Source organism: Aulostomus chinensis, chromosome 1 (assembly GCF_037954235.1).
Source record: "Aulostomus chinensis isolate RoL2024-O1b breed Wild chromosome 1, RoL_Achi_v1.0, whole genome shotgun sequence".
NCBI classification, from domain to species: Eukaryota; Metazoa; Chordata; class Actinopteri; order Syngnathiformes; family Aulostomidae; genus Aulostomus; species Aulostomus chinensis.
In genome coordinates, this window is record NC_141320.1 from 45,851,015 (window position 1) to 45,861,385 (window position 10,371).

Consider the following 10,371-nt stretch of genomic DNA (forward strand, 5'->3'; position numbering starts at 1 on the left):
ATGTAGTCAGAGTTGCTAATAACCTCAAAATAATGCTACAGTGATGTCGGAAGAATTGTTAATGAACTCAAAGTGATGCTGACAGTCATGTAGTAAGAGTTGCTACTAACCTCAAAATAATACTACGGTGATGTCGTAAGAATTGCTAATGATATCAACATGATGTGACAGTGATGTAGTAAGAATTGCTAATGATCTCAAAATGATGCTACAGTGATGCCGGAAGAATTGCTAATGAATTCAAGAATGATGCTGACAGTAATGTAGTGATAGTTGCTAATAAACTCAAAGTGATGCTGACAGTAATTTATGAAGAGTTGCTAAAAACCTTAAAATAATGACACAGTAATGTAGTAAGAGTTGCTATGAAACTAAAAATAATGCGACAGTGATGTAAGAAGAATTGCTAATGATCTCAAAATGATGCGACAGTGATGTCGTCAGAATTGAGAGTCGGGGTTTTCCAAGTTGATCTCCTCCCACGCATGAATTCTCTCTGGTATCCTTCCACTTACTGCGAAGACGAGCCGTGGATGTATTGTCCTGAGCCCAGGGCTTGTCAGATACCATGACCCTCAACTAAATGTGGCAGAAACCCTGCCCTCTTCATTTAGGGCTGGAAGGTGTGAGAGACACTGGGAGCTCATCGAGGCTACGTCCTCCACGGTCTCCTCAGGCATGCCAGCACAAGAGGAGACCGCCAACTGGCCGGGACAGGCGGTCACCTTTGTTGTTGCCGCCGCCGTGGTCGGCCTTTCTTTCTTTCCTTTTTTCACACGATCACAGGGGAGAGCGCGGACGCAGTCTCCCACTGTCAGAAATTATGCAGTTGAGATTCCCACATTTGGGGAATTCACCAGGGTCAGCACAGCCCCAGTGCAATGGCTGAGCCTCACCCGGGGAGAACCACCTTGCTGATCATGGTATCTCCCCTGCCAGGTAAGTATGACTCGCTGAGCTTAGGAACAGACATGAGCTCCAGGGACACAGCCTTCTGACTGACAGGCAGGGAGGCCGACACAGCGCCTGATCTTTCCTACCTTGTGCCAATCTGCCGCGTGCGCAGCCCCCTTTGTTTCTCACAACGATGCCGGATGTCGGATATCCCAAGCCCGGGAAGCTCAGGCACATTGAAGGTTCAGGTCTTTCAGAGTGCATTCCAAAGCCTTTTGGGAAAGGCTCCGAGAGCAGTGCCGTCAGCGGACCTCCATCCTTATCTGGAGTGCAAACGGAGCCACAACTTGACGCCCAGCGGCAGCGCGGGCGGAAATCCAGCCCCGGCCTCATGTGCAGCACTCGAGAGTTGGCCTGAAGAGCACGGGATTTGCTCCTGACAAAAGGGGAGGGGCCCGCACTGTTCCTGGAAGGCCATTGCGGCCGCAGGCTGAGGAAAGGCTGCAGTGCAGGAGGAGAACCCTGGTCCGGCCTTGGGTGGAGCAGGTGAGCGAGTGCCTGGCGGAGGCTTGTTTTATTTCCGACGAGAAACGCGGGGCATTGCACCACTCCTTGAAACACTGCAATACCAGGTTGATGCGTGGAAAGGACGGAGCAAGCTCCCGTTCCATCTCCCTGTTCCAAAAAGCAATTTAATATATGGTTCCCGGATAGGGAACGTACCAGATATTAAACTGATAAGAACAGATACTACACTTGATCTTAGCCAAAAGGCCGAGAAGCGATGCCTGTCAGCCACCCGACGTGAGAGCCAGCACCCCCGGTACAGCCAATCCCGGCCGCGGCTGTGGGCAGGAACTGCAACATTTTGGGTGGCGACACAAAATGCAGTGCCATAAACACTACATCTGGCACACTGGTTGTCCCCACTGCTATCCAAAGCAAAGGCAATCGGTGCCTTCACCCTGCTATGCTAGTGGGGCGACTCAAAGTAAAACAAAGCGGTGTTCAAAGCCACAAGCCAGCGACTCATCCTGGAGTCGGGGTTTTCCAAGTTGATCTCCTCCCACGCATGAATTCTCTGGTATCATCCCACTTACTGCGAAGACGAGCCATGGATGTATTGTCCTGAGCCCAGGGCTTGTCAGATACCATGACCCTCAACTAAATGTGGCAGAAACCCTGCCCTCTTCATTTAGGGCTGGAAGGTGTGAGAGATACTGGGAGCTCATCGAGGCTACGTCCTCCGCGGTCTCCTCAGGCTGGCCAGCACAAGAGGAGACCGCCAACTGGCCGGGACAGGGGGTCACCGTTGTTGTTGTTGCCGCCGTGGTCGGCCTTTCTTTCTTTCTTTCCTTTTTTCACACGATCACAGGGGAGAGCGCGGACGCAGTCCCCCACTGTCAGAAATTATGCAGTTGAGATTCCCACATTTGGGGAATTCACCAGGGTCAGCACAGCCCCAGTGCAATGGCTGAGCCTCACCTGGGGAGAACCACCTTGCTGATCATGGTATCTCCCCTGCCAGGTAAGTATGACTCGCTGAGCTTAGGAACAGACATGAGCTCCAGGGACACAGCCTTCTGACTGACAGGCAGGGAGGCCGACACAGCGCCTGATCTTTCCTACCTTGTGCCAATCTGCCGCGTGCGCAGCTCCGTTTGTTTCTCACAACGATGCCGGATGTCGGATATCCCAAGCCCGGGAAGCTCGACCGATAACGTTTTCAAGGCTCACCTTCTCGCTGGGGGCACCAGCGTGGCCTCTAACCGCACGCATCGTGCCCCGCAGTAAAAAAAACAATCTCCGTCCGCTTTCACCCTTGGATGGAGCGTCGCGACCATGAGAGCTGTCAACGCAAGCGGCCCAATTCCGAAAGACTGAAGGCAGCAAGCTGGGGTTTCACATTTCAACATCAAGTTCACAACCCATCTCTGGGCAAAACAGGCACATTGAAGGTTCAGGTCTTTCAGAGTGCATTCCAAAGCCTTTTGGGAAAGGCTCCGAGAGCAGTGCCGTCAGCGGACCTCCATCCTTATCTGGAGTGCAAACGGAGCCACAACTTGACGCCCAGCGGCAGCGCGGGCGGAAATCCAGCCCCGGCCTCATGTGCAGCACTCGAGAGTTGGCCTGAAGAGCACGGGATTTGCTCCTGACAAAAGGGGAGGGGCCGGCACTGTTCCTGGAAGGCCATTGCGGCCGCAGGCTGAGGAAAAGCTGCAGTGCAGGAGGAGAACCCTGGTCCGGCTTTGGGTGGAGCAGGTGAGCGAGTGCCTGGCGGAGGCTTGTTTTTTTTCCGACGAGAAATGCGGGGCATTGCACCACTCCTGGAAACACTGCAATACCAGGTTGATGCGTGGAAAGGACGGAGCAAGCTCCCGTTCCATCTCCCTGTTCCAAAAAGCAATTTAATATATGGTTCCCGGATAGGGAACGTACCAGATATTAAACTGATAAGAACAGATACTACACTTGATCTTAGCCAAAAGGCCGAGAAGCGATGCCTGTCAGCCACCCGACGTGAGAGCCAGCACCCCCGGTACAGCCAATCCCGGCCGCGGCTGTGGGCAGGAACTGCAACATTTTGGGTGGCGACACAAAATGCAGTGCCATAAACACTACATCTGGCACACTGGTTGTCCCCACTGCTATCCAAAGCAAAGGCAATCGGTGCCTTCACCCTGCTATGCTAGTGGGGCGACTCAAAGTAAAACAAAGCGGTGTTCAAAGCCACAAGCCAGCGACTCATCCTGGAGTCGGGGTTTTCCAAGTTGATCTCCTCCCACGCATGAATTCTCTGGTATCATTCCACTTACTGCGAAGACGAGCCGTGGATGTATTGTCCTGAGCCCAGGGCTTGTCAGATACCATGACCCTCAACTAAATGTGGCAGAAACCCTGCCCTCTTCATTTAGGGCTGGAAGGTGTAAGAGACACTGGGAGCTCATCGAGGCTACGTCCTCCACGGTCTCCTCAGGCATGCCAGCACAAGAGGAGACCGCCAACTGGCCGGGACAGGCGGTCACCGTTGTTGTTGTTGCCGCTGTGGTCGGCCTTTCTTTCGTTCTTTCCTTTTTTCACACGATCACAGGGGAGAGCGCGGACGCAGTCCCCCACTGTCAGAAATTATGCAGTTGAGATTCCCACATTTGGGGAATTCACCAGGGTCAGCACAGCCCCAGTGCAATGGCTGAGCCTCACCCGGGGAGAACCACCTTGCTGATCATGGTATCTCCCCTGCCAGGTAAGTATGACTCGCTGAGCTTAGGAACAGACATGAGCTCCAGGGACACAACCTTCTGACTGACAGGCAGGGAGGTCAACACAGCGCCTGATCTTTCCTACCTTGTGCCAATCTGCCGCGTGCGCAGCCCCCTTTGTTTCTCACAACGATGCCGGATGTCGGATATCCCAAGCCCGGGAAGCTCGACCGATGCCGTTTTCAAGGCTCACCTTGTCGCTCGTGAACCAGAGTGGCCTCGAGCCGCATTAGAATTGCTAATGAACTCAAAATGATGCTAAAAGTAATGTTGTGAAAGTTTCGAATAACCTCAAAGTAATGCTGACAGTCATGTAGTAAGAGTTTCTATGAACTTCAAAATAATGCGACAATGATGTCGTAAGAATTGCTAATAATCTCAAAATAATGCGACAGTGATGTCGTAAGAATTGCTAATGAACTCAAAATGATGCTGACGGTAATTTTGGAAAAGTTGAAACTAACCTCAAATTGATAATACAGTGATGTCGTAAGAATTGCTAATAAACTCAAAATGATGCTAACAGTAATGTAGTGATAGTTGCTAATAAACTCAGTGATGCTTACAGTAATGTAGTAAGTGTTTCGAACAACCTCAAAGTGATGCTGACAGTCATGTAGTAAGAGTTGCTACTAACCTCAAAATAATGCAACAGTAATGTAGTAAGAATTGCTAATGAACTCAAAATGATGCTGACAGTAATGTAGTAAGAGCTGCTAATAACGTCAAAATAATGCAAAAGTAAAGTAGAAAGAGTTGCTACGAACCTCAAAATAATGCGATAGTGATGTCGGAAGAATTGCTAATGATCTCAAAATGATGCGACAGTGATGTAGTAAGAATTGCTAATGAACTCAAAATGATGCTAACAGTAATGGAGTGAAAGTTTTGAATAACCTAAATGTGATGCTGACAGTAATGTAGTAAAAGTTGCTACGAACCTCAAAATATTGCGACAGTGATGTCGGAAGAATTGCTAATGAACTCAAAATGATGCTAACAGTAATGTAGTGATAGTTGCTAATTAACTCAGTGATGCTTAAAGTAATGTAGTAAGTGTTTCGAACAACCTCAAAGTGATGCTGACAGTCAGTTAGAAAGAGTTGCTTAAAATAATGCAACAGGAATGTAATAAGAGTTGCTAACAACCTCAAAATAATGCGACAGTGATGTCAGAAGAATTGGTAATAACCTCAAAATGATGCTGAAAGTGATGTCGTCAGAATTGCTCATGAACTCAAGATGATGCTAACAGTAATGTAGTGATAGTTGCTAATAAACTCACTGGTGCTTACAGAAATGTAGTAAGTGTTTTTAACAACCTCAAAGTGATGCTGACAGTCATGTAGTAAGAGTTGCTACGAAACTCAAAATAATGCTACTGTGATGTCGTAAGAATTGCTAATAAACTCAAAATGATACTAACAGTAATGTAGTGAAAGTTTCGAATAACCTCAAAGTGATGCTGACAGTCATGTGGTTCGAGCTGCGAGTAACCTAAAAATGATGATGACAGTGATGTCGTAAGAATTGCTATTTAACTCAAAACGATGCTAACAGTCACGTGGTGATAGATGCTAATAAACTCAGTGATGCTGACAGTAATGTAGTAATAGTTGCTAATAACCTCAAAATGATGCGACAGTGATGTCGTAAGAATTGCTAATGAACTCAAAATGATGCGACAGTGATGTCGTAAGAATTGCTAATGAACTCAAAATGATGCGACAGTGATGTCAGAAGAATTGCAAATGAACTCAAAATGATGCTGACGGTGATGTAGTAAGAGTTGCTAAAAAACTCAAAATAATGCGAAAGTGATGTCGTAAGAATTGCTAATAAACTCAAAATAATACTGACATTATTGTAGTAATAGTTGCTACGAACCTCAAAATGATGCTACAGTGAGGTCGTAAAGATTGCTAATAAACTCAAAATGATGCGACAGTGATGTAGGAAGAATTGTTAATGAATTAAAGAATGATGCTGATGGTAATGTTGTGAGAGTTGCGAAAAACCTCAATATGATGATTACAATAATGTCGTAAGAATTCCGAATGAACTCAAAATGATGCTACCATGATGTTCTAAGGATTGCTAACAAACTCAAAGTGATGCTGACAGTAATGTAGTGAAAGTTTCGAATAACCTCAAAGTGATGCTGACAGTCTTGTAGTAATATTTGCTACGAACCTCAAAACGATGCTACAGTGATGTAATTAAAGTTACTAATGATCTCAAAATGATGCTGAGAGTGATGTCGTAAGATTTGCGAATAACCTCAAAAAATGCTACAGTGATGTAGGAAGAGTTGCTAACGACCTCAAAAACAATGCTACAGGGATGTAGGAAGAGTTGCCAATAACCTCAACATAATGCGACAGAGATGTCGTAAGAATTGCTAATGAAATCAAAATAATGCTAACAGTAATGCAGTGAAAGATTCGAATAACCTCAATGATAATAATGAACTCAAAATGATGCTGACAGTGATGTAATGAGAGTATCTACTAATTTCAAAAAGATGTGAAAGTGATGTCATGAGAGTTGCTTCTAACCTAATAAATGATGCGAAAGTGATGTGGTGAGAGTTGCTACTATCCTCAAAATGATGCTCCAGTGATGTAGTGAGAGTTTCGATGAACCTCAAAATGATGCTCCAGTGATGTACTGAGAGTTGCTTAAAACCTTAAAATGATGCTGACAGTGATGTAGTGAGAGTTGCTACTATCCTCCAAATGATGCTACAGTGATGTAGTGAGAGTTGCTTAAAATCTCAAAATAATGCGACAGTGATGTGGTGAGATTTGCTTCTGTCACGACCCGGCTCAGAAATCGTGACATCGAAGGAGGGAGACGCAGACTAAACGTGACACACAACTAATAATTTATTATTAGTAACGCAAAATCAACACAAGGCAAACCATAACGTACAGTGGAGTGTGGTTATCAGTAGTGTCAGTGGTGAGTGCGAGTGTGTGCATGAGTGTACAGGGGGTGTATGTGTGCGGTGTGATGGATGCAGAGAACTAAACAAGACATAACTCAAGAAACACAACCATCGCTCCGACGTGGGCCAGGAGGAGTGAGCGAGAGACAACCGGCCAGGTTGATCGCCTGCTTTATAGCTGGGAGACGCCGGGCACAGGTGCTCCCAATTAGTCGACAGCTCCGCCCCATGAAGCTCGAACCTGAGAAGGGAAGGAAGTCAAAAATAATGCAACGCCCCCATGCCCGTGACCATGGGGACGTGACACTTCGAACCTCAATATGATGCTCCAGTAATGTAGTGAGAGTTGCTACTAATCTAAGAAATGATGCTCCAGTGATGTAAAAAGAATTGCTACAAACCTAAGAAATGATGCAACAGTGATTTAGTGAGAGTTGCTTAAAACCTCAAAATGATGCTACAGTGATATAGTGAGAGTTGCTACGAAGCTCAAAATGATGCTACAGTGATGTCTTAAGAGTTGCTAAAAATCTCAAAATGATGCTTCAGTGATGTTGTGAGAGTTGCTAAAAACCTCAAAATGATGCTCCAGTGATGTAGTGAGAGTTGCTTCAAACCTTAAAATGATGCTGACAGTCATGAAGTGAGAGTTGCTACTTTCCTCAAAATGATGCTACAGTGATGTAGGAAGAGTTGCGAAAAACCTCAAAATGATGCTACAGTGATGTAGTGAGAGTTGCGAAAAACCTCAAAATGATGCTCCAGTGATGTGGTGAGAGTTGCGAAAAACCTCAAAATGATGCTACAGTAATGTAGTGAGAGTTGCTACTAACCTCAAAATGATGCTACAGTAATGTAGTGAGAGTTGCTACGAACCTCAAAATGATGCTACAGTGATGTGGTGAGAGTTGCGAAAAACCTCAAAATGATGCTACACTAATGTAGTGAGAGTTGCTAAAAACCTCAAAATGATGCTCCAGTGATGCAGTAAGAGTTGCTTGAAACCTTAAAATGATGCTGACAGTCATTTAGTGAGAGGTGCTACTATCCTCCAAATGATGCTACAGTGATGTAGTGAGAGTTGCTACTATCCTCCAAATGATGCTACAGTGATGTAGTGAGAGTTGCTACTATCCTCAAAATGATGCTACAGTTATGTAGTGAGAGTTGCTTAAAATCTATGAATGAAGCTTCAGTGATGTAGTGAGAGTTGCTACTTATCTCAAAATAATGCTACAGTGATGTAGTGAGAGTTGCTAAAACCCTAAAAATGATACTGACAGTAGTGTAGTGACAGTTTCTGCTTAACTCAAAATAAAGCTACAGTAATGTAATGAGAGTTGCTACAAACCTCAAAATGATGCTTCAGTGATGTAGTGAGAGTTGCTACTTATCTCAAAATAATGCTACAGTGATGTAGTGAGAGTTGCTAAAACCCTAAAAATGATACTGACAGTAGTGTAGTGACAGTTTCTGCTTAACTCAAAATAAAGCTACAGTAATGTAGTGAGAGTTGCTACAAACCTCAAAATGATGCCAAAGTGATGGAATGAGACTTGCTACTAACCTAAGAAATGATGCCACAGTGATGTGGTGAGAGTTGCAACTAATCTCAAAATGATGCCAAAGTGATGTCATTAGAGCTGCTACGAACCTCAAAATGATGCTAAAGTCATTTAGTGAGAGTTGCTAAAAACCTAAAAATGATACTGACAGTAATGTAGTGTGAGTTTCTGTTAACTCAAAATAATGTTCCAGTGATGTAGTGAGAGTTGCTACCAACCTCAAAATGATGCTGATAGTGATGTAGTGAGAGTTGCTAAAAATCTCAAAATGATGCTATCAGTAATGTTGTGACAGTTGCTAAAAACCTCAAACTGATGCTACAGTGATGTAGTGAGAGTTGCTACTAATCTCAAAATGATGCTGACAGTGATGTAATGAGAGTTGCTACTAACCTAAGAAATGATGCTCCAGTGATGTGGTGAGAGTTGCTAAAAACCTCAAAATGATGATTACAGTAATGTATTGAGAGTTGCAACTCACCTAAAAATGATGCTACAGTGATGTAGTGAGAGTTGCTAAAAACCTAAGAAATGATGCTGCAGTGATGTGGTGAGAGTTGCTAAAAACCACAAGATGATGCAACAGTAATGTCGTGAGAGTTGCTACGATGCTCAAATGATGCGACAGTGATGTAATAAGAATTGCCACTAACCAAACAAATGATGCTACAGTGATGTAGTGAGAGTTGCGAAAAACCTCAAAATGATGCCACAATAATGTAGTGAGAGTTGCGACGAACCTCAAAATGATGCTGATAGTGATGTCATGAGAGTTGCTACGAACCTCAAAATGATGCTGAAGTGATGTAATGAGACTTGCTCCTAACCTAAGAAAGGATGCTACAGTGATGTGGTGAGAGTTCTACGAACCTCAAAATGATGCTGACAGTAATGTAGTGAGAATTGCTACGAACCTTTAAATGATTCGACAGTGGTGTAGTAAGAGTTACTACTATCCTCAAAATGATGCTTCAGTGATGTAGTAAGAGTTGCTAAAAACCTCAAAATGATGCTGACAGTAATGTAGTGAGAGTTTCTGCTAAACTCAAAATAAGGCTACAGTGATGTAGTGAGAGTTTCAACTATTCTCAAAATGATTCTTCAGTGATGTAGTGAGAGTTGCTACTAACCTCAAAATGATGTTACACTGATGTGGTGAGAGTTCTACGAACCTCAAAATGATGCTCAAGTGATGTAATGACAGTTGCTACGAATTTAAAAATGATGCTAAAGTGATGTAATGAGAGTGTCTCCGAAACCAAAGAAATGATGCGACAGTGATGTAGTGAGAGTTACTAGGATGCTCAAAATGATGCTGACAGTAATGTAGTGAGAGTTTCTTCTCACATAAGAAATGATAATCAAGTGATGTAATGAGAGATGCTACGAACCTAAGAAATGATGCTACAGTGTTGTAGTGAGAGTTGCTACTAATGTCAAAATGATGCTAAAGTGATGTAATGAGAGTTGCTAATAACCTCAAAATGATGCTACAGTGATGTAGTAAGAGTTGCTCATGACATCAAAATGATGCTACAGTGATGTGGTGAGAGTTGATAGTAATTTCAAAATCATGCCAAAGTGATGTAATGAGAGTGGCTACTTACTTAAGAAATGATGCTACAGTGATGTGGTGAGAGTTGCTACGAACCTCAAAATGATGCTACAGTATTGTGGTGAGAGTTGCTACGAACCTCAAAAT

The 10,371-nt window shown here is 44.3% G+C and overlaps 5 non-coding genes across 5 annotated transcripts; all 5 read right to left on the reverse strand.

Annotated features, from left to right (window-relative positions):
• Positions 1 to 783: 783 nt before the first annotated feature.
• On the reverse strand, positions 784 to 947 carry LOC147271860 (U1 spliceosomal RNA). Its single transcript, XR_015116918.1, has one exon. It is a non-coding gene; the product is annotated as a U1 spliceosomal RNA (small nuclear RNA).
• Positions 948 to 1,489: 542 nt separating this feature from the next.
• Positions 1,490 to 1,680, reverse strand: LOC147271861 (U2 spliceosomal RNA). Its single transcript, XR_015117468.1, has one exon. It is a non-coding gene; the product is annotated as a U2 spliceosomal RNA (small nuclear RNA).
• A 586-nt stretch (positions 1,681 to 2,266) lies between these two features.
• Positions 2,267 to 2,430, reverse strand: LOC147271862 (U1 spliceosomal RNA). Its single transcript, XR_015116679.1, has one exon. It is a non-coding gene; the product is annotated as a U1 spliceosomal RNA (small nuclear RNA).
• Positions 2,431 to 3,205: 775 nt separating this feature from the next.
• Positions 3,206 to 3,396, reverse strand: LOC147271863 (U2 spliceosomal RNA). The gene has a single exon (XR_015117165.1). It is a non-coding gene; the product is annotated as a U2 spliceosomal RNA (small nuclear RNA).
• A 586-nt stretch (positions 3,397 to 3,982) lies between these two features.
• LOC147271864 (U1 spliceosomal RNA) lies at positions 3,983 to 4,146 on the reverse strand. The gene has a single exon (XR_015116631.1). It is a non-coding gene; the product is annotated as a U1 spliceosomal RNA (small nuclear RNA).
• Between the last annotated feature and the right edge of the window lie 6,225 nt (positions 4,147 to 10,371).